We start from the raw sequence: 24,437 nt of genomic DNA, 5'->3' as shown, positions 1-24,437 counted from the left end.
CCAGGGTTTTATTTAATAAATAGCAAAAGTAGGATTTGCATCCAGATCCTGTGACTCAAAATCTAGCTCTCTTTGTATTACACAAATAACCTGTATCATTTATGTCTTACTAGCCAAGTGACTAGTATAGAGCTTGATGCATTGTAATCTATTACTTAATGCTTTATTTTACTCAACGGTTAATACTGTGTCCTTCAGTATGCACACTTCTGTGTATGGCTGAAGTGAAGTAAATCTATAAGTTTGATGACTGAGAAGTATGATGAACTGTGGCATCAGTACATTTGAATACACATAAACATGTACTATTGATGTCTCCAAATATGAAGGCAATTTGTGGTAGAAGAAACTGTAAGCTAGGTACTAACCTGCTTGGGGAAGGAAAAATAATAATCTGAAAACTTTTATAAATTCTGATTAGTACTAGATTGGGTGATAAACTTGAAATACATCATTAAGGAAAAGAGTTTGCTGAATAAAGATGATAAATAATAAATCTGAAGATTATAGTTAAAAGCAAAAATACCATTATTATTCTTTCTAAAATAGTACTGTTTTACAGGTTATGAGATTAGGTAATCCTAGCACTAGAGAGGGTATTCATTAATCAAATAAAATGTGGAAAACCTTTAAGAACTACTATGTGCCAAACATTGTACTAAGTATTATGGGTACTAATAGAAAAGCAAAACTCTCAGATATCAAAGAACTCATATTCCAACAAGGGAGACAACAAATTCACAAATATGTATAAATGTAAACTTATATGTATTGATATCTAGATAGATAGATATGTATCCATGAAGTAGTCAGATGTCCCTGTGTACAAGGAGACAAAAAGGATAAAAAAAAAATAGGACTTAGATTAAGATACTTTTCTTTAAAAATAGAGTATTGGTGAGGAGGTGGCAGAATGGCAGGATGTGACAGTAAATTCAGTAATTTGGAACTAGAAAAACCAAGGTTTGAGTGCAGCATCTGACACATCACCTATATGACCTTGGATAAGCCACTTGCCCTTATTCTTTTTTCTCAAAAAAAAATTAAGAATACTTATAACACCAATCTTCTGAAGCTGAAAGAAAATAAAAGTAAAGGGGGGGGAAGGAGAGGGAGAAAGAATAAGAATTTATAGAGTACCTTTTATGTACCAGGAACTGTGCTAAGTGCTTTAGAACTATCACCTCATTTGATCCCTACAACAACCTTGAGAAGTAGGCACTGTTGTTTATCCTCATTTTACAGTTGATGAAACTGAGACAAATGGAGGTTAAGTGACTTGCCAACAACCAACAGCTAGTCAGTGTCTGTTGCCCAGTTTGAATAAATGGTCTTTGTGACAAAACAATCAATAAATCAATCAATTAATTACAGTAGTGCCTTTTCATATGATATTAGCTTCTGTATCTAGTAGGCTTCCAATCCTTGTCCCCATGTATTGAATGATTAACAAAGGTTATAGCATTCTTTTGGTGACATATGGCTTTTGAAGGGTTCCAAATCCTCTCCCTTCAAGGGTCTGTTTTAACCTCACAGTCTTTCAACTGCAGATACATAAGAAGGGATTAAGGGGCTTTTCAGGATGAATGAGAACCTCCAGTAATTGTTGTTGGAGGTGGGAGTAGGGAGTAGCTAGAATAAGAAGCCTGAAAAATCAATTTTCTGGAGTATTATTTCTTTTTAGTGAATGTTAAGCTAGAGTCAAATATTTTTTATAGGAAAAGATGTAGAAACATGATTTGTAGGTAGAGGTGTGAATTTTTTTTTTTTTACCTTTCCACTTTTTTTTTTCTACAGTGTATGAAGTCATATGAGGACCTTATACATTATTCATGTAAAAATTATTTTCTGGGAAGTCTAACCGTGACGCAGCTGCATCCTCCTCCAGCTTTCCCTACCGGGCCTGCAGACCTCCTGCAACTTCCCTCCTTGCTTTTTTCTCCCAGTGTTGAACACAACCACGTCCACCAATGAAAATGCTAATTCACCAGCTGCCTGGCTTAATAGGTTTAAGAACAAAGGGAAAGAGAGCGCTGAAATGAGGCGACGGCATATTGAAGTGAATGTGGAACTGAGGAAAGCTAAAAAAGATGACCAGATGCTGAAAAGAAGAAACATCAGCACTTTTCCTGATAATGCTACTTCTCCACTGCAGGAAAACTGAAATAACCAAGGCTCTGCATTTTGGTCTGTTGAAGATATTGTCAAAGGTATAAATAGTAATAATCTGGAGGTTCAACTTCAGGCTACCCAAGCTGCTAGGAAACTCCTTTCTAGGGAAAAACAGCCTTCCATAGACCAAATAATTGAGGCTGGTATGATTCCAAAGCTTGTAGGCTTCTTGGGCATGACAGACTGTAATCCTGTTCAGTTTGAATCTGCTTGGGCACTTACTAACATTGTTTCTGGAACATCAGACCAAATCAAGGCAGTGGTAGATGGAGGGGCTATACCTGCATTCATTGCCCTGTTGGCCTCTCCCCAGGCTCACATCTGTGAACAGGCAGTGTGGGCTCTGGGAAACATTACAGGTAATGGTTCAGCCTACAGAGACTTGGTTATCAAGTATGGTGCAATAGACCCTCTTTTAGCTCTGTTTGCAGTTCCTGATATATCATCATTAGAATGTGGTTACTTAATAAATCTTACCTGGACACTCAAATCTTTGTCACAACAAGAATCCTGCTTCCCCAATAGAAGCTATTGAGCAAATTCTTCCTATCTTATTTCGTCTTTTGCATCATGATGATCCAGAAGTTCTAGCAGATACCTATTGGGCCATTTCCTACCTCACAGATGGCTCAAATGACAGGATTGAAGTGTTTGTGAAAACTGGAGTTGTCCCACAGCTAGTGAAACTTCTAAGATCTGGTGAATTCCCCATAGTGACTCCGTCCTTATGGGCTATAGGAAACACTGTCACTGGGACAGATGAACAAACTCAGTTTGTAATAGATTCAGGAGCACTTGCTGTCTTTCCTAGTCTGCTTACTCACCCCAAAACCAATATCCAGAAGGAGGCTTCATGGACCATGTCAACCATCATGGCTAGCCATCAGGACCAAATAGAGCAAGGTGTGAATCATAGACTAGTTCCATACTTGGTTGGAATTCTGTCAAAGGGAGACTCTAAGTCAGAGAAAGAAGCTGTATGGGATGTCACAAACTATACAAGTGGTGAAACAATTGAGCAGATTGTGTATCTTGTCCAAAATGGAATTCTGGAAACTTTAATCAACCTCTTGTCTGCAAAAGACAGAAAAATTGTACTGGTTATTTTGGATACAATTTCAAATATTTTTCTGGCTGCCAAAAAAACTCAATGAAACTGAAAAACTGTGTATCCTAATTGAAGAATGTGGAGGACTAGACAGAATTGAAGCACTTCAATCCCATGAAAACGAAATGGTGTATGAGGCTTTCTCAAGCTTAATTGAAAAGTATTTCTCTGCAGAGGAATAAGATCAAAATATTGTCTCAGAATTAACCTTTGATGGCTATACCTTCCAGATTCAAGATGGCATGCCTGGGACTTTTAACTTTTAGATTTTATGGTCAAATCTTCAAGTCTTATATGCCTTGTTCTTGGTATAATTTTGTCTTACTGTCTCTCCATTTTAAGATTGTATTTTTTAATGTGACTTTTAATGTAGCACTAAAGCATACTTGAACAGTTGGAACTGTGTACATACTGTATGAAACCTCTATACTCAATAGGGTTCTTATTTCTATGTGGAATTTCCTGTTTTGCAGTATACTGTAGATAAAAACTTAATTCCACACTTGGCCTTACCCCAGACCGCCTAATTCATCACATTTTAAATGTGTGCTACCTTTTAGTCCAAGAAAAGTGGGAGATTCTAATTTCAAGTAGTGATTCTATTCCAAGGATCTGTGAATTTTGTATGTGGTTATTTCCTCCATAAATGGAGTTTGTTACCTGAATAATGTAGTTTTTAAAGAGTTGATTTGGCTGAAAATCCATGACTTTGTGGATGGCCCACTTCAAACTTTTCTAAAACTAGTCTGTTAGTCTTATGACTAGCAGTTACCACTAGGCCAGGTTGATCATCATAACCCAACTTAATGTAGAATACAGCAGATCTTGCATTTTATTCATAACAGCCTTTGTCAACTTAACATGATGGTAGATTCAAACTTCAGTGGAAGAGATGATTGTGTTTCTATTATGATTATTGTGCCTTAGTAAATAAATTTCCAATGTGAGAAACTTAAAAAAAAGAATTTTCTGAATCGCTCTTTCAGTTAACTCTGATATAGCTCCCCTCATGCTTGCCTGAAAGGTTTGTGGGTATCTCATTTTGCTTTCATCATCTAGAGCTCTGACTGGTTATAATTCAATCTCTTTTGAGGGGACAACAAGTAGCAACCAACTTAATTTGTTCATTTAACTTTGATGAACTTTTTCAAAAGTATATTTACTTCATATATAGAGCAAGAACAAGCATACAGACGTTTCTACTCATGAGGAACATAATTCTCCATATACTAACCAGTTCTAGAATGGGGAAGGGAAATAAATATAAAAGTTACCTCAGTTTCTACATACAATTGGTCTCACCAAATCCATGTCCCTATATAACATAACTACCAAATTAGTTCTTTTGTTGTTCTGAGTAATGGAGACCACTCTGGAAAGTGAAGTCTTACTTCTGAAGGCATCAAAAATATGCTGAATGCAAGCCATTCTTGATTCTTACTCTCAGATTCCAGTACTATACTATCTCAGCCTCTGAAACTCTGAATATTGAAGACTCCAGTTAAGCACAACATTGTTTTTAGAGTGTACTAGCAAGCCCCCTAGCACACCCAGAATGACCTGATAGCACAGGTTCTTTGATCTGCTTTGGTAAAGGAAAGACAGTGTTTAAAAGGGTCAATAATCTTACTTTAATTACAGATGAGTAGAAAATAAAAGCAGAGAAATTATCACAGAGATTCAAAAGACCGGGCTTCTACTGTCTGAACAAAGTAAATACAATCACCTATATACAACACTGAATTGAGAGAGCACTCACTTCTGAGCAGTTGGGGGGTTCATAACAAAAAGCTATTCACAGTCTCATCAAGGTAATTAAAGATCCTTTTCATGAGCAAGTCCCCAAAGTAAAATACCAACCTCTCAGGATATAGTTTTCAATTAATTGGCTGTGAGCCAGAAGGCACCACAAACCTCTTGACTCAGTGCCTAATTAGATTTGTAGCAAAAGGTGTGAAAACCTTCCTATAATCAAGCATCCATGTAGGCAAGTTCCTCCCCAATGGGCTCTGTGTGACTCAGGATATATTGCTGCTGTGATTGAAACACCTGTGTGCCTTTAGACCTGGTAATAAGCTTCTGTTCCCAGGAAAAGTAGGACACATGGTCATAGAGGCCTTTTAATGGACAGGGAAGATCTTCCTATTTCATTAATATTATATGGAGTCATCACTCCACCAGAGTGTGGCTTATGATAATGAGTCTATGAATAGCACAAAGGAACTACGTGAAACTGAAACCCTTTTTAAATTCCTCCAAAGTTAATCAGAGAATTTTCACATCATGACAGTGTTTGCCACTTCAGGAATGGAACAAGTTATCAAATATCATTGTCTATTTCAGTTTCTCCAAGGAACCTCCCTTTACTATCATCATAATTTAACCAGGAGAAATCCCCTAGGCTCATAATGTGAAGAAATATTGTCTTAAGGTGGTACAATATGAGCCAGATTCCAGATTCCCATTCCCTTAGACTTCTTAAAAAAAGAAAGAAAGAAAGAAAAGAATCAAGTTGATAATGGTCTTTTTGATCCCTTTTATAAAGAAAACAAATTCTAGAAGCTCATGTTTTTCTCACTAACCCTCATGGAAGGAGGCAAGAAGTCACAGACCCACTTTTGCATATTCTTCCCCATTCCAAACCTATATGTATGTGGAAGAAAAAATATATAATTTCAAACATTTTAAGTTAATGAAACAAATGGTCATGGGAAATTTTGTTGTTCAGTTGCTTCAGTCATAGATTGCTCTTTGTGACCTAATTTGGGATTTTCTTGGCAGAGAAACAGGAATAGTTTCTCATTTCCTTCTACAGCTCATTTTACAGATGAGAAAACTGAGGCAAGAAGGCTTAGGTGACTTGCCCAGGATCACAAAGCTAGTTAACTGTCTGAGAACAGAATTTAACTCAGGGAGATTAGCTTTCCTGACTTCAGTGCCAGAACTCTATTCACAGCACCACCTAGCTGCCCCTCTGTCATGGAAAATAGAACTAGCAAAATATGAACTTTTTTGAGTTATCAAATACCCTGATTTTCTAATCTCAGAGGCTATGGTTACTAGTACATGTTTTAGAGAGTTTAAGAGAGCAATCTGTGAAAATAAAAAAAAAATAGAACATCTATGAATTAGATGATTCTATTAATACTGAGGACATCAAGATGAAGTTATAATAGAATCATAGGAGTACTAACAAATGTCCTTTGCCCAACCATATCTTAGTAGTTTGGAGGATTTTGTCTGGTTCATTTAATCATTATAAATGGTACATCAATAAAAAGATTAGAGTGATTTGATCTGACATATTTTTTTTTCAAATCAATTAATCAAGATGCTAATATTGTTTTTTGGTTCTCAGTAGAGTCCATGTTAAAAATGAGTCCAGTCATTAGGAGTGAATAGATGAGATATAGATCTACATAGATATATGTATATATATATATATAATATATACTCTCTATCTATCTACATATGTATACATATGTGTGTGTAGAAAATTCATTAGGACTTGTATCCTGAACTATATAAAAATAATAGGGCCAAACTGGATCTGTGATTTCAATAATTTAAGGAGTTCTCAGGTGGAGAAACTCCAACTAATACTTGTTGGAATCTTCAACCCAAGTGAGTATTGTCAAGAGTTGCCTAGAAACCTGAGGCATTAAGTACCTTCCCAGTATCACACAGACAGTGTATGTGGGAAGTGGAAACTGAACCCACATCTTATAGGTTCTAAAGTAAGCTCTCTATCTTGCAAATGTGTTAATCATTTTTTGAGCTATAAGTCATTTTATAATAATACTAGTAAATAGATCCGTAGCAATGTCAAGACAATTTTATTGGATATCTTTTCAATTGATTACCACTAGAGGTAATAGTCTGAAACTCCAAGTAGCTTTTAATTAATTTTGCAGTCATTTTATTATGGAACACATTTGATTTTTAATCTCTAATGGTATATTTGGAGTATACTTTTACTTGCACAGACATTTATTAGAAAATTGCTTGCAATGATTTTTCTAATAGTTAGAAATGATACAGTACTTTTTACTCCAAAGAGTGGCAGATATTCTAAAACATGTTAGAATTTCCTTTGAGTTCAATGATGTAATTTTATAGATGAAAAAAACTAAAATACAGAATGGTGAAGTGACTTGTCCAGTCACAAGTAAGTAGCAAAGCCAGGAAATCTTGAAACTCTGACTCTAGTTCTAAAACACTTTCACCATGCTATTAACAACTAGTTGTGACTTAGGTCATTATCTTTTACAAAAGATTAAAACTCCTCATTAAAACTACTCATAGTTTTGAAAATAGGTGGAGAGGAAATATGAATAGAATCTATCAATCAATAAATAAACCTTTATTTAATTCCTTCTGTGTTCCAGGAGCTATGCTAAGCACTAGGAATATAAGAAGATACAAAGTAGATTCAATCTAATGGACAAGAAAAGTTAGGAACAAATATATACAAAACATGCTCTATACAAGATGCATACAGAATAATTAGAGGGAAGCCTCTGAAATTATGAGGATTGGGAAAGATCTCCTATAAAGGTAGGATTTTATTGACTACTAAAAAGAGTTAAGGTTTGAATATGCTGGAAGGAAAAATGACATCATAACTTTTCCTTTTTCTCTCCCATCAACTTACATGGCCATGCATTCTGTCCAAAAAAAAAAAAAAAAGGCCTTGATCTCACAATGTTACTATGCAGTCCTAAGCTATATTCATTCTTTCCTATGAGAAGACTCAAAGAATCCCCAGGCTTTTTTTGCTCTCTGTATGTATATGCATGTGTATGTGTATGTGTATGTATATGTGTGTATATATAGGCATATGTATACATATAAGTGAATATATGTGAATGAATATATAATGAATAAGAGATAGAAGGAAATACAAGAAATAAAAAGGAGAAAAAGAGCAAATTAAAATCTAAACTGAGTAATATGTTACAAAGTTATTAATATTGTGTAGATCAGCCCTGCATTTTTATACTGCAAATACAAATGCATAATAGGTCAAACAAAATCAGGATAGTACTAAACTTGTCAGCATTCACATAATATTCTGTATATATCACGTTCAAGTGAATGTACTAAGAGGATTGTTTAGTAAAAAGGACCATTGATTTCCAAAGCACTGTTTCCTAATATTATAATTTAAATTACTCTCTATCAACTCTTCATTAATAATATAAGTGAATATATATATATATGTATATATATATATATATATATATGGAGAGTGAGATAGAAAGAAGAAAGAGAGAGAGAGAGAGAGAGAGTTCGGTGATCTGAAATTCTTCCTTCTGTATCAAATTTATTTCTCTATAAAAATGAGCATGACTTTTCACAATCAAAATTTCCATCTTTTTCTTTTTACCTTAGAATGTCTCTAATTATGCATTCTGGTAATAGTCATGTTATGCCCTGGTTATCAAAGCTTGTAGAATCAAACAATTGCTCTCCTTAAGCATCTGAAATACTGCAGTTTATGAAAGGAAAAAGAAGGATATTTTTTTCAATTTTGTGATGACACAGATTCACTATATTCAAGGAACTAGTTACTGACATCTAAACTGTAAATTATCGCAACATTTTTTATGGATTATATCGGGATCTTTTAAAAATTATTTCTGTCTTTTAGAATATGATATATTTTATTAAATATCACATCATCACTGAAAACTTTACTACACTTGCACACCATTTTTTGTGTAATAAGATGTTACCTAGTAATCAATAACATACAACTGCTTCCCTTTATATTCAAAAGCAAAAATAATTCCAAAAATAATAACTCAAGCCCTCTAGTGTTGATTGTAATTACCCATTCTCTTCTGAAAAATATTATTTAGTCCAATTTTATATTGCTATTAATTTTTTATAAAATAGTAATGCTTCTGGTATGGGCAGGATCTCATTAGATTGCATGTCACTCAATGAAACTGGAAATTTCATTCAAATATAAATCATACCAGTTTGAGAATATAGAACATGAATGAGCAGATATGCAGAAGGTGTGTATGTGGGGGGAGGTGAGGGGGTAAGTGGGTGTGCGTGTATGTACGTGTGCTCACACATCACTTTAGGCCAGTACAATAGGTGTTAAGAAACAAAATTATTTGTACAATATAACCATACTCTGCTTTAGAGTTGGCTTCACCCAAGTGAGCACATTAGATTTTTTTTTTTTGAGGGGGAGCATATGTTTCAGAGCATGAACTTTAATTTGCAAATTTTACAGCAGTTTTACAAACTAAAAGGATGTTTATTATGCTGTGTTTTTTGAATTACAGGTTAATATTACTATGAATAGTGAAATGAATAGCAGCAAATTACTGTACGTGATCTCAAACTTATATTAGAATTTTATACTAGGCATTTAAATTGACTACAGGAACTTCAGGGCAGACTTAACATCCATCTGTCGTAAACAACACAGATTGCCAACAAATAATTTAGCAATAGGTTTCCTGTGTTCTTGCTGTGTGCTATATGAAATTGTTTCTTCTTTACTTACTCCAATTGTGATATAAACAGCACTACCTCTACTCATGCACAGTTACTATGACAGGCCAATTGGAAAGGCATATAAACATCTATAAGTCATCATGTCTCAGGCCAGATTGTGAATTAGAGATACCAGGGACACCACAGATGGAAATTGAACTCAAATGAATATTCCTTCTTAATTTTGCACCCAACATATTGTTTGTAAAAACTTTGATGGACTGGCAACATTTTTTAAATGTCTTTCATAAATGTGTCCTAAAATTAAAAAAGTCCAAATACATTTTTGCATAGTAAATTAATCTATTAAATCTATTAAAGGCAAATATTCATTTGTCTAAATCCATATTAAGTTTACACAATTACATGATTTGAAATTTTTGTATTCTTTGTCCTGAAACGGATTCTTTGAATGGGAAATAAATAATTGAACTTTTATTTACTAATGAGAATTAGAACTTTACTTGTTATCAAAGTCATTTTAATGGAATAAACACCTGATCTAATGTGTGACACCAAAATCACAACTTAGGGAACTTTCAGAAGCCAACACGGCAGAGTAATCAGTAAATCATTCTCACTTTCTATCATTGACCTCTAAAAAAACAAAAACAAATAATGGTGTCACAAGAAATATACTACAACAGTCTAGAGAGCTGAAAGACTGGGAGTAGCAGTCTTTCAGCCTTGGAAACTTAGAGGATAGCCAAGAAAATTCTGTATTACTTGGGTTAAAAGGGGAGTATAGTCCAGGATGGGGGTCAATGAAGCAAGTCATCAACAAACCCCAATTGAGGGAAACAGTAGTATATCGTGAGCCCCAGGGTTGTGGAGTGGGCAAACACCAACAACAGAACAGCCACCTTCCCTCAACCATGTGCCTTAGTATAGACAGGGTAACTGGTAACTACACAGGGTAACTAGATTCCAGCTTGGAGAACAAAAATGTGTGCTGATACATTTCCAAGCAGACATTCTCCAGTAGCCCATATCAATTTAGTACCAGGAAAATGAAGAAAAAACCCACCTGGCTTCAGTACATGCCAGACACTAGCACTAGGACCTCAGCTCAGCAGCAGGTAAACTGCCATAACTCTATTGCTACCAGCTGCCAGCACCTGAGGCCTCAACACATAAATACAGTGACCAGGCTGTAGGCCTCCAGCACAAAAACATTGGGATGGTGCTTTCTGTTCTCCAGCAGGAGTGCACAACTTTAAAAACCAGGAAATAGGCAAATAAAATGAGCAAAATGCAGAAAAGAATCCTGACCATAGAGAATTATGATGTTTACAGGGAAGATCAAAACAGAAACTTAGAAGAGGACATTATCATTATACCAACTGAAACCACAAAGGGAAATAGGAAAGCTTCCTTGCAAGAGCTCAAGAAAGATTTTTTTTTTTAAAGCAATCGGGGTTAAGTAACTTGCTCAAGGTTACACGGCCAGTTATTTCTGGGTGTGGTGCTGAGTGTCTGAGCCTGGGATTTGATCCAGGTCATCCCAACACTGGAGCCGGTGCTCTTACTTGCTGAGCCACCTGGCCGCCCCTCAAGAATGATTTTAAAAGTCAAATAAGAAAGGTAAAAGAAAAATTGAGATATGCAAGACAGTCCACAGTGGGCAGAGCGAAGATGAAAGAGTGAAGGCAGGTACTCACCTGATCTATCCCCCAAACCTCTTCAAATACCTTTAAAAAGTGACTTTGAGAACTGAAAAACAGTCAGAGTGAGGAAGATTTCCAGTCCAGGAAAAGTTGGAATGTCAACAAGAAACATTTATTCCATCAAGTTGAGAGAGAAGTGAAGCCCAGCAAAAATAGTGCCAACACAGACCCAGCACCATAAAAGCTGTAGCAGGCCTCAGGAGACTGAGTCACTGGCAACAGTATGAGTTTCCAGACTTCTCATCAAACAGATGTCAAACACAACTTAAAAAGTCACCAAGAATGGTCTGTTGGACCTGTGTGAGAGAAGAGCATAGTCCAGTGCAAAGACCACTAGTACACCCCTGGCCCTAGCAAACCAGGAATGGGCCTTGGTAGTGACTGAATTGGCAGTCAGCAGTGGCAGGGGCAGCAGCAGTGCTTAAGGTAATGGCAGCATCTGGAACTCTCAGTCTACAGACAGAACCTTTGAAAGTCACCTATTTCAACTTCCAGGAACCAAAATGGTAGAGGAAGCAGTAAGTTTCTCTCACTTATTGACCTTGAAACATCCAGAAAATATCAACATAGAAAAACACCTGGAACAGTGGAGACAGCAGAAAGATGTTGTGAAGCAGTCTTTTACCTCAGGAGGCTAAGAGGATTAAAGCAAAAATTCCCTCTATCAGTGGCTGAAGGGGACAAGTACAAGACAGGAGGTGCTCCAGCAATCTAGTGGATATCTCCATCTTAGCAAAACAGATCCTGAGCCCCAAGTTGGTGGGGCTGGCAACCTCCAACATCAAGGCACCTGCATGGCTGATATCAGCTGGGGGAAACAGTAGACACTGGCAACAAGAAAAACCACTTGCACTGACAGCCAGGTGTCCAGCAGCAGCTTACCCTAGCCATATACTAGCACAGCCCATGGTTAGGAGGTGAGCTCCAGTGGCCACACCACCCCCCTCTTAGCAAACTTTAGTGTAACCCAAGGGAAATGCAGAAAAACACACCCCCTGCCACCACTACAAGCTCAAGTTCAGCAACAAGTAAGCTACCAGACCCCTGTAGCCTCTAGCTACCAGCAACTGAGAATCCAGCACACAAAGCCATTAACTAGGCCCCAAGCTCCAGCACAAAAAGTGTGGGACAGTGGTTCCTATGATCAAGAGGCAGAGAAGGACTTTAAAAGCCATAAAAAAGGCAAACCCCCTGAGCAAACAGCAACATAGATATATAATGACCACAGAGAATAATTATCGTGACAGGGAAGTTCAAAATATAAATTCAGGAGAGGACAATATACCCAAATCTGAACCCTCAAAGAGGATTGTCAACTAATCTCAAGTCCAAAAAGCCTTCTTTGAAGAGCTCAAGAAGCACTTTAAAAGTCAAGAGAAGCAATTAAAAAGCAGAAAAATTCCTTTAAAAATAAAATTCATAAAATGGGGGAGGGGAGTCCACAGAAGAAATCAACTTCTTAAAAAGTAGAATTGGCCAAATGGAAGAGATACAAAAGGTAGTTGAAGAAAACAATTAGAATTATATAAGTGGAAGCTAATGTCTCTATGAGACATCAACAAACAAAATCAAATGATTGAAAATATAAAAAATGTAAAAGCTGTCATTCAAAAAACAACTGGCCTGGAATATATATTGGTCCATTTGAAAGCCAGGTTAAAAAAAGAACCAGGATGGCATTTTCATAAAATCATAGAGGAAAACTGCCCTGACATCCTAGAATCAGAGGGTAAAATAGCCACTAGAATTATCCATCAATCATCTCCTGAAAGAGATACTAAACTGAAAATGAAATGGAACATTATAAGCTGAATTCCAGAATTATCACATAAAGGAGAAAATATTGCAAGCAGTCAGAAAAAATTCAATTATCATAGAACCAGAGACAGGATTATGAAAGACCTTGCAGGTTCTACATTAAATGATTGGAGGGCTTGGAATAAGATATGCTATAAGACAAAAGATCTTAGATTACAAATGAGGATCAGCAACCCAGCAAAAATAAGCATAATTTTTAGAGGAGGAGATGGATATTCAATGTAATAATGATTCTTGGTTTTAATCCTAGCTCCTTTGACCTCCATAATATTATATTCCAAGCCCATCAATCCCTTAATATAGAAGCTGCTATATCTTGTGTTAGCCTGATTGTGTTTCCACAATACTCAAATTATTTCTTTCTGACTGTAATATTTTTTTATTGACCTGGAAACTATGGAATTTGGCTATAATATTCCTGGAAGCCTTCTTTTTAGGATCTTTTTCAAGAGGCAATCAGTGTATTCTTTCAATTTCTTTATTACCTTCTGGTTCTAGGATATCAGGGCAGTTTCCTTGATGATTTCTTGAAAGAAGATGTCTAGCCTAAGTTTTTAATTATGGCTTTCAGGTAGTCCAATAATTTTTAAATTATCTCTTCTACATCGATTTTCTAGGTCGATGGTTATTCCAGTGAGATATTTCACATTGCCTTCTATTTTTTCTTCATTTCTTTGGATCTGATTTATAGTATCTTGATTTCTAATAAAGTCATTAGTTTCCAGTGGCTCCAATCTAATTTTGATTGTATTGAAAAATGTTCTTTTCAGTGAGTTTATGAAATTATTTTCCATCTGGGAAATTCTCTTTAATGGCATTCTTCTCCTCAATGGTTTTTGAATGTCTTTTGCAATTTGAGTTAGTCTATTTTTATGGTCTTGTTTTCCTCAGTCAGGATGTTGAATCCCTTTTCAAGATTTTCTTCCATCATTCTCATTTCTCTTCCCAATTTTTCCTCTACTTCTCTTACTTGATTTTCAAGATCCTTCTGTTGCCCCTTCCATGGCCTGTGACCAGTTCATATTTTTCTTGGAAGCTTTTGATCCAGCTTTGACTTTTTGTCTTCTTCAGGTACTATGTTTTTATCCTCTTTGTCTCCCCAGAAAGATTCTATAGTCTGATTTCACTTCCTCTCTTTGCCCATATTGCCAGCCAATTACTTGACTTTGGCTCTTTGCCATGGTAGAACTCTGCTTTCAAAGTGTAGAGTGCTGTGTCCCAAATTTCCAGGGTTTTGCAGAGCTGGTGTCAGAGCTGTTGTCAGAGCTATGAGAAGGGCATCTTCTCTACAGGTACCTCAAGTTCTGCCATGCTAGCACTCTTTACCTCAGGACCACCACCCAAGACTGTGACCCAGATTCAAGCAGGTCAAAGGAATAGCAATTCCACTCTGAATGGTCACTTGGTCCACCTACAATCTATAGCCCTGGAGCTCTGGAGGCAGTTATTCAGCAGTAGCAGCATCCACTTCCACCTACACCAACCCAGGGGCGGGGGTCTGACTGACCTCCTCTCTCATCCAGTTCCAACAGAGTTCCCTACTTACTTTTTCTTTGTAGTTTCCCTACAATATACTTTCTCGTTGGTGTTTATAGGCTGAGAAGACTGAAAACCACCATAGCTGCCAGTGATTCACTGTCATGAAATCTGCTCTGGTGAAACTAAAGAAAGTTCCTGCTTTTACTCTGCTATCTTTGTTTGCTCTGGCCTCCTCCACAAATGCATTGTTCATGGAGTCGTGAACTGATACAATAATTCTGCAGAGCAATTTGGAATTATGTCCAAAATTTTGTTGTTGTGTGTTTGTTCTTAATTCTGAAAGAGAACCATAACATTAGCTAGATGATGATATGACTTGCAGTTGATTTTTATTTCAGTGATGGAGGGCTATGCAAGGTCACCAGTTTCACTTTCTCCTCCAGAGACATCTGGTTCTAAGGTCCAGTATGACTAGACATGGTCCTAGATGCAAGGGGAGACCCTGGCCCATTTAGGCTAAGGCCTTTTCATGTTTATACTTTGAGTGCGATAAGATCCATTGACAGAAAAGACCTCTTTAAGCAATTAATGGAGAGATGGTCCTTTCCATTACAAAAAAATCAAACTGGTAGGGCAAGACCCTCAGGCACCCTGGTCAAAAGAGAAACAGCTACTATTTAGGATTTACATTCATTCTGTGCTACGAGGGCAGGGACTTTTTGTCTAATCTCTTAGCTCCAGAGTGAACTCGATTTATCGCTTTGTCTTTCAGAAATAAATCTAGCCAGTAACCCCAAGGAAAATGGCAATGCTTGACCATAGGTGTATAATTTCTCCTGGTCATACCACCCCTAAAAGAAATCCTCCCTATACTCAGACCATATGCATAATTGCAACTGTCATAGCAATGTGCCTATTTCCCAAGGCTGACATCAGTGCTTCAGCTCCCAGGAGAGATTTTGAGCGTACAGAATGAACTTTTCCTTTCCATAGCTCTCCCTGTACAAAATTATTTTTTGAATCTGTTTTGTGCTCACTTTCCTTCTCTCAGCATCTTGGTCTCTGAATGCTGAAAGGTCCACTTTGATAGGCTTGGCACTATAATGACAATATATAGTCAAATTTCAGACAGTCACTTGCCTGCATATACACTCATGAATTTGATCAGCTTAAATCGAGTAAGCCACAAAACTTTTGAATCTCTTTTTAAATGAATGAGGATTTCCACATAAGGATATATTTTTGACTTAGTAGATTTTAAGAAATTTGAGATTCCTAAAACTGTTAGTGAGTCACAAGGGAAAGTATGCTACTGCTGCTATTGCTTTTAATTTAAAACCATGGAGGGAAGGTGTGTTTATCAGAGGCTTAAAAGGATAGTTTCTGAACGAATCATCATATCAAAAGAAGATACCCCTTGTGGCTGTATTTACTTTCAACTAGAAATAAATCTATTTAGTAGAAAGAGGAATGTGTGTACAGCTAATTGCTCAGAGATATACCAGATAAGATTGAAATATGTGCTATATATGCTGATGTTTTATCCAGTTCAACATGAATTTTTAGCATCCATCCAAAGTCTCGACATTTATGGAGTAATTAAATCCTTTACTCATCCAAGTACATATCACAGTCTAGGCAATACTGTAATGACATAGATAGTATAGTAGTAAGTTTTAAGGTTGGAATAAAATTATGAGATGAGGAGATTTACTAGGAAAGATGGGTGACACCAATATAAATTATGCAAGATAAAAAGAAGCTTGCACTTATAAAGATAGTGAGACATTAAAAGGTTTTGATAAGTTTAATGACAAATTAATGACTTATTTAATTGATAGCTACTGTCATTAGAGGCTCAAAATATATGGACAGTGTTTGGTCCAATTGGCAGATTTATAAATTATGCCTTGCTCACTATTTATTTGTGTTAATATATTTCCAAAAGTGCAAAGTGCTGTCAAATTGCCTGTGGGATCTTACAGCTCCTTAAATAGGAATGTTGTGATAGAACAAGAGAGAAAATAATGTCACTATGATCCACACTGTTCCTTCCTCACTGCCTTCCTTGATAGGATTATTATTTAAATAAAAAGGGTGTTATATGGTCAACATAAAGTGTTGTATTTGAAAAAGCATTGATCAAAATCTAAAATATGTTTTAAAATTCACCATATTTTAGTTTGATTCATACTTGGTTGAAAAATCATATGTACAAAGTGTCAGTTAATGAAGAATATTTTATTTAAGAGAAGACTTAGAAGATTCATCATCATTGACATCAAATATATACACACATATACATACATATACATATATATGTATATAATTTTTTTATGCAGAAGAGGGCTTAGGCATGTATTGCAAAATTCTGCAATAGAGACATACCATTAAAATGTGGAAGATATAGGAGGACAGCTTTTTTTCATGTGTGAAATAATTTAAGACTCCAAATTATAAAGCAAGTTAACTACCTGATTTCAGATCAAGATCACCTAAATGCATAAATTAGCTACTGGGTTCAGAGTAGTGACTGGTTAACAAATATAAGCTATTTTTGTCTTTCCTTATGTCATATAATTACAGATGAGAAAAAAAATAGAGAGAAAATTGGGAAGCAATATTTAAATTGCATGAACTAAAACTGGAATTTACATATTTTGGGGGGTAGCATTCAAAATGTACACAGATTTATTCACAGAATATTTATTAATGGAGTACTTTATGCAAATAATTTTACTATGTATTATGGAATACGAAGTCATCTTATACATTGTTATAATTTTCTGTTATCTTACCATCCAAAGCTGTAAATGGTCAATACAAAATAAATGATTATTTGAATTTGGAAAAAGTTGAACATTATCATTTATTTTCGAATACAAATGTTCTCTAATTGTACACTGAAATCAAGCAATGTATTTCAACCTTTCTTTTGTATATTCCATCAAAAAAGATAAGAAGAAAAGAACGAGAATTTAGACACAATATTTTCACTCATGTAGTAAAGAAAACATGTGTAATGTAACCTAGCTCTCAAAATAGCAGATAGATATAAAGGTTTGGCATGGATATTTACGTATAATTTACATATTCTTCTCTGCCTCATTGTTGTCACAATTTTGACTTCTATAATTTAAATCAGAAGTCCTATAAATGGGGGCCATAGTTGATTAAATAAAGCTGATAATGCCTGAGTCAATGTTGTGAAATAAGTATGAATATTTTAATTCAGAATAATATTTCTGAACAATGACCATGTAAACTTAGACCAGTGAATATAGAATATACTTCTACCATCCCTCTAATTGATGTCTGTATGCTTAGTGAATAACATATTTCAATAGTTTTTCTTTGTCTTAGATTATTGTGATTGTGTTTCAGAAATAATAATGCAGGAATGGTAAATTGTCTCATAAGGCACTAACAGAGACTATAATGTCTTTCTTATCGGGTGGGAATTTTCTCGAACTGAAAAAGGAAGAGAGAAAAATTTATACCTTTGTTCAATATATTGAGGTGATAGTTGATTTGCAATTAAGTTTAGACATATAAGCAACAAACAGTCAACTTGCATCTCAGAAGATCTCTCTGCTGGTCCCTATACAACTCAAGGCACTAAGAGTTTGAAGCTAATTTCAAAGAAGTTATCTTCTTTTCATGAATACTTTGCTGATGCTCAACTGATTATAGTCATATTCTAATGAATCTGAGTTCACAGAACCAGCCAAATACATGCCAGCACATACAGATATGCTCTACACTCTACATACCGTATATCTACAGAAGTAGATCACTGCTATGTGTTACCCCTTATAAAGAGAGTATGTCTGGATCAGAACAAATAATCACCATTTTAAAGATAACTGCATAGTTTAGTTGGTTCACTTTTCAAAACAAGTACTTTGCAAAAAGATCACCTGGACTATGGTAATATCCACATAATTGATCCCTCTGTTTCTTTTTCCACTCTTCAATCCTTCTCGGCAGCTGCCAAATTAAAATGGTTTGCATAGTTCTGACCAAGTGACTCAATTGCTCAAAAATCTTCACTGGTTTCATATAGCTTTTAAAATGTAATGCAAACTTCTTACGCTGGCTTTTAAAGCCTTCCACAATCAGTCTCTAATCTAGCTTTCTGGAATAATTTTACATAATTCTTCTTTGTGGATATTTCATTTAAACACAACTAACTTTCTTGGTGTTGCCCAAATTAAACATTCACTCAAGGCTCTACTCCATACCTAGAATATATTCCTTTTCGTCATTTCTTCGTCTTCACCCTCTTTCAAGGCTCAACTCAGATGTCACCTCCTAGGTAATGTTTGTCCTGATAACCTTATTGGATAACATTCTTTCTCTCCCAAAATTATTTAACATCTACTTAGCTGTGTTCATGCTTTATTAGCAAATAAAGAATAAGAAGTTGGGGGAAAAGCCTTTGTTTTTATCTTTAGTTTCATTTTTTAATGGATAACGCAAAATACTCACACTAGGCAAAGACAGATAGAAGTCTGCATCCTTGGAATGGACAGTTTCAGTGATGAGATTACAATCCATTTAAATATTCAAACAAATTCAATATTCAGCACAGTGACCTGATCATATTATATGTTTAATAAATGTCATTTGAATTGATTTAAATTAAAGTTTAAATATCTGTTGTGTGTGTGTTAATATCTTGATGAATAGAAACATATTTGGGAAAAAAAAAACAAAAATGAAACTTTCTGATAACCAAGATGCAGGTTCAAGTAAAGAAGCTAATTTTTTAAATGGATATCTAATGTGAGGATCATGCTACCACTGTAAGGAAGAGAGTGCTATTTTAATGTCATAAAAGCATCCTCCAAAATGTTACCATGGTAAGGAGGCAATTTTAGCTACTCAGAGACAAAGCTAGCAGATCGTTATCTAAAGTAAGTTGCCAGTTTGAAAGAAGTCAGGTACAATCCTAGCAGCAGATTTCAACCTAGTGTCCACAGATGAATACATCTTAATATGTGAGAGACTCTTTAAGGGATGATCTATTCTTTTCCCTCAAGTTTTATTCTGCCTCATATAATTGGCAACTTTGTCATCCAGGATAAATCATTTAGCCTTTTTTAACCTCAGTTTCCCCAACAGGAAAATAGGGATTAAAATAGCTCATACTACACAGGATTATTGTGAGGATAAAAATCTGCTCGGGGCAGCTAGGTTCAGCAGTGAATAGAACACTGTCTCTGGAGTCAGGAGGACCTGATTTCAAATGTGACCACAGACACTTAATACTTACTGGCTGTGTGACCTTGGGCAAGTCACTTAACCCCAATCTCCTTGCCTTACCTCCTCAAACAAACAGAAAAAAATGCTACTCAGATCTTCCTGACTACTACTACTTTCCACTGTACCACCTGGTTGCCCCATATTAGTGGTACTGATAACAATAATGATGATGATTATCATGATGCTGGTAAAATAATAACAATAATAGCAAAAAATTGAAAAAAAATCAGAATTGAGAAAAGGAAGATCCTTAAAATAATAGATAACAAAGAATGTGTGGAATTGCAAAACTGCAAAACTTTGAGAAAAAGTTTGAAAGTCAAAAGACAAATTTAGTACATTCTCTGGTACTCATTTTAAAATCACTATCAATAATTTAAAAAAAAGAGTCAAAATAAGCAATGAATTAGAAGAAAGCATAAATAAGGGACAAAATAATAAAATGAAAATATTCAGTTATTTTAATTATAAACAAGATCAGCAATAGAAAAAATACTTTTGCAAATGTACAAAATTAAAAATATGATTTCTTTACTAAGGTCTGTGTGTATGTATATATAAATATAGTATATAGAGAAATTATATTATATTTGTATCCACACATATGTATGCATGTATGTACAACTTAAGTTTTAATTAGTATATGTTTCCTCTGTGATTTGGAGGATGACAAACTATAAAGTAGGAAATGAACAGGAACAAGAACAATCACACTATTCTACTCTTACACCCAAATTTCTACCACAGCCTGCTTATTGTATGAATTAAAAGTTGTTTATATAAAGGGGAAAATTATGTAGAATGGTAATTCAAAATTCCCCATGATTTCCAGGTTAATAATCTCTCCCAAGATCTTCTCCTATTTTCACTCTTCTCCTGGGCATATATTCTTCCTGTGAATAGAAATGTGTCCATGATTGACATTCAATCTGTATAAATTTCCAATCCACTATAAACTTTTCTTTATTCATAATTCAAATGCAAAAAAATTATACATCGTGGATAATGGCAAAACATTGTATCAAAAACTGAATCTTCAAATAGGTTATCTCACCCTACAGGAGAGTAGGGGGGAAGGGGATGAGAGGAGGGATGATGGAAGGGAGGGCAGACAGGGGGGAGGGAACTTTTAAGCACCCACTTTTGAAAGGGGACAGGATCAGAGTAGAGAATAGAACAAGTCGGGGTTGGATGTAGGGAAATATAGTCAGTCTTTCACAATATATACACTAAGGAAATGTTTTGCATAGCTATACATGTACAACCTATATTGAATTGCTTATCTTCCTAGTAAGGGTGGGTGATGAGGGAGGTAGGGAAAGAATCTGGAATTCAAAGTTTTAAAATCAAATGTTGGAAAATATTATTATTATTATTATTTTACATGTAACTAAGAAATTAGATATAGGGCACTGGGGCATAGAGATCCATGTGGCCTACAGGAAAGATGGAGGGGGCATGGGGGAAGATATGGGAGAGAAGATATTGGGGGAGGGGATATTCAGTGGGATCGCTGTTTTGGGGTGGTGAGTAGGGGAAAAGGGGAGAACATTTTTAACTCAAAATCTTGTGGAAATGAATAATGTAAATTTAAAAATTATATATATATATATATTCTCCCAAAATCTGAATCTTTATTTCATACTGCTTGACTTTTAAAAATACATAATGTATATTTTCTTCAAAGATGGTCTATTTTTCTATGTTTCCTTCTGGATGTCCTTATTTCCTATTCTCTATGTTAAAAAAATAAATTTTGTCAGTTTTAGTTTTGACTGATGGAAAGAAAGAAAGGCAGCAAGGAAGGAAGGAAGGAAGGAAGGAAAGAAGGAAGGAAAGAGGAAAGGATACAAGTAAGGACATTTTGTAATAAAAAACATAGGTAAGTAAAATTATTGAAGAATTTCCACAAGTCAAACACACACACACATTTATTTGTTTTTTTGTTTGTTTATTTATTATTTTGCCTTCTGGAGGGCAATTGGGGTTAAGTAACTTGCCCAAGGTTACACGGCTAGTTAATATGTGTATATACATATATACATACATACATATATGTATATACCTTTTGGAGGGCAATTGGGGTTAAGTAACTTGCCCAAGTTTGCACAGCCAGTTAATTTGTGTGTGTTTGTGTGTGTGTGTGTGTGTGTGTGTGTGTGTGTGTGTGTGTGTGTATTAAGTGTCTGAGGCAAGAACTGAACTTCAGGGCTGGTGCTTTACTCACTTCACCACCTAGCCGCTCAAAAGATATATTTCTTTCAAAATTTTTTTGCCCATCCTTTCTCTGTCAAGAGGTGGGTAAAATGCTTTATTAGAATTCTCCTAAAGAGCTGTCTTACCATTGTATTTATCTGAGTTCTTAAGCCTTTAAAATATTTTATTTTATAATTTTGCTGTCATATTATATTTTATAATAACCAAGTCATTTCATATTAGCCAAATTTCTCTGATTGTCCGTTCTCTAGTTTACAATTTCTTATGGCACCATAATGTTCCATTACTTTTATATACTAAAATTCTTAAAGTCATTCAATATTTTTCTAAGAAATTATATAAGGCAATCCCTTACATGTTCTCCCCCTTTTACAATTTTCCTTTCAAGATGTAGAAGTTTGTTTTGTTTGCATCCATACCTTCTATGACTGTTGGTTAAAAAAAAAAAGTTTAATTGCAAAAAAAGAAGCTATTGTAACTATTGAACAGAAAGATCCAAGAAATATTCAAAAAATGGAAAGAAAGAGTAGTTAAAGTGTACACTTGAGGAGAACATATACTTCTTATTTTTCATGACTTAGACCTGAAATATTTTATAAAGCATTCTAACAATGAAATAAATGATTGAAAAATAAGATATTTAAAAGGTCATTAGGAAGGATAAGAAATAACATTCCCAGAGCCAAGATGGTGGAGAAAATAGTAAATCTCTTCCACTATCCTATATTGATATGTAAAACAAAACAAAATGAGGAAAAATGTCCTGAGAAAAATACTGGAACAGCAGAGCCAGTGGAAAGATGGAGTGGAAGACTCTTTTAAATGGGAAAATTAGAGGATTAATGATAAAAGGTTCATTTCACTTGAGTAAAAGGGGAGAATATCCCAGTAGGAAGATTCCTGACAAGCAAGTTTTAAGACCAGCCTCAGGAAAACAGAAGGATATCCTGAGCTCCAGTGTGGGGGTGTAAGCAAAAGGCATCACCAGACCTCCCCACTTGCATCCCCCACAGGGAGAAATACCATGTATACTGGTGCAGCCCTAGGCTGACTGTCATTCTCCACTACCCTGAACTACCTGTACTTCAATGTAGCTCCAAGTGAGCAGGTGTCTTCCAGCAATGGACCTCCATGTACTTCAATGTACCGCAGGGAAGCACCCAAAATTCCACCTCACCTCAGCACATTCCAGACACCATCACTATGACTACAGCTCAGTGACAGGTAACCTGTCAGACCCCTACACCTTTAGCATCACCCACCCCCATCCCACCCACTCAGAGTAGCTGCATACACAAGGATCGCTCATGAACCTGAGAGCAACAATTGTAGAGCACCACATAAACATCAAAGACCAACCACCCCTAGCATAAGAAGCTTGAGAAAGTGCTCCTTCCACATTGGAACCAAAGCTAAATTTTAAAAGGAAGAAAAAGGGAAAAAAAGGTTAACAAAGACTAAAGAAGTTTTTCCCCCCTCCCATTGGAAATTAGTATAATGACATGGAAGAGCAAGACCTGAACTCGCAAGAGGACAATATAAGAAGACCTATGGAAAAAATCCCAAAGAAAAACAGGAAGTGGTCTCAAGCCCAGAAAGAATTAATGAAAGATGTAAAAAAGGAACTAAATCATCATGTAAGGGAGATAGAAGAAAAATTGGGAAGAGAGAGTGATGCAAGAAAATCATGGAAAACAAGTCAACATTTTGCTAAAGGAGACCCCCAAAAATATTGAAGAAAATAATTTTGTAATTATTGAGTAAAAATTGAGTAACTCAAATGGCAAAAGAGGTCCAAAAAGCCAATGAATAGAAGAATGCCTTAAAAACCAAAACTGGCCAGAAAGAAAAGGAAGTCCAATAATTCAGTGAATAAAGTAATTCCTTTAAAATTATAATGGAGCAAATTAAAGCTACACTTTATGAGAAATCAAATTACCATCAAACTGACCAAAAAGAATTTTTAAAAAAAGGTAAACAATGTAAAATATCTCATTGAAAAACTATTGACCTGGAAAATAGATCCATGAGAGAGAAATTAAAACTTATTGTACTACCTGAAATGCATGATTAAAAAAAAACTAACCTAGACATCATCTTTCAAGAAATTATAAAGGAGGGGCAGCTAGGTGGCACAGTGAAAACTGCACTGGCCCTGGAGTCAGGAGGATCTGAGTTCAAATCTGACC

The 24,437-nt window shown here is 35.4% G+C and overlaps 1 pseudogene; it reads left to right on the top strand.

The window, feature by feature from the left end:
- Window positions 1–3,779, top strand: part of LOC138171091 (importin subunit alpha-1 pseudogene) — a 60,460-nt pseudogene extending 56,681 nt beyond the window's left edge.
- Window positions 3,780–24,437: the final 20,658 nt, after the last annotated feature.

Source organism: Petaurus breviceps, unplaced genomic scaffold, assembly GCF_028583685.1.
Source record: "Petaurus breviceps papuanus isolate PSGF00001 unplaced genomic scaffold, PetGlider_PUasm1.0 41, whole genome shotgun sequence".
Taxonomy (NCBI): Eukaryota; Metazoa; Chordata; class Mammalia; order Diprotodontia; family Petauridae; genus Petaurus; species Petaurus breviceps.
The sequence above is the reverse complement of the archived record's forward strand: the minus strand, read 5'-3'. Positions and strand labels throughout refer to the sequence as shown.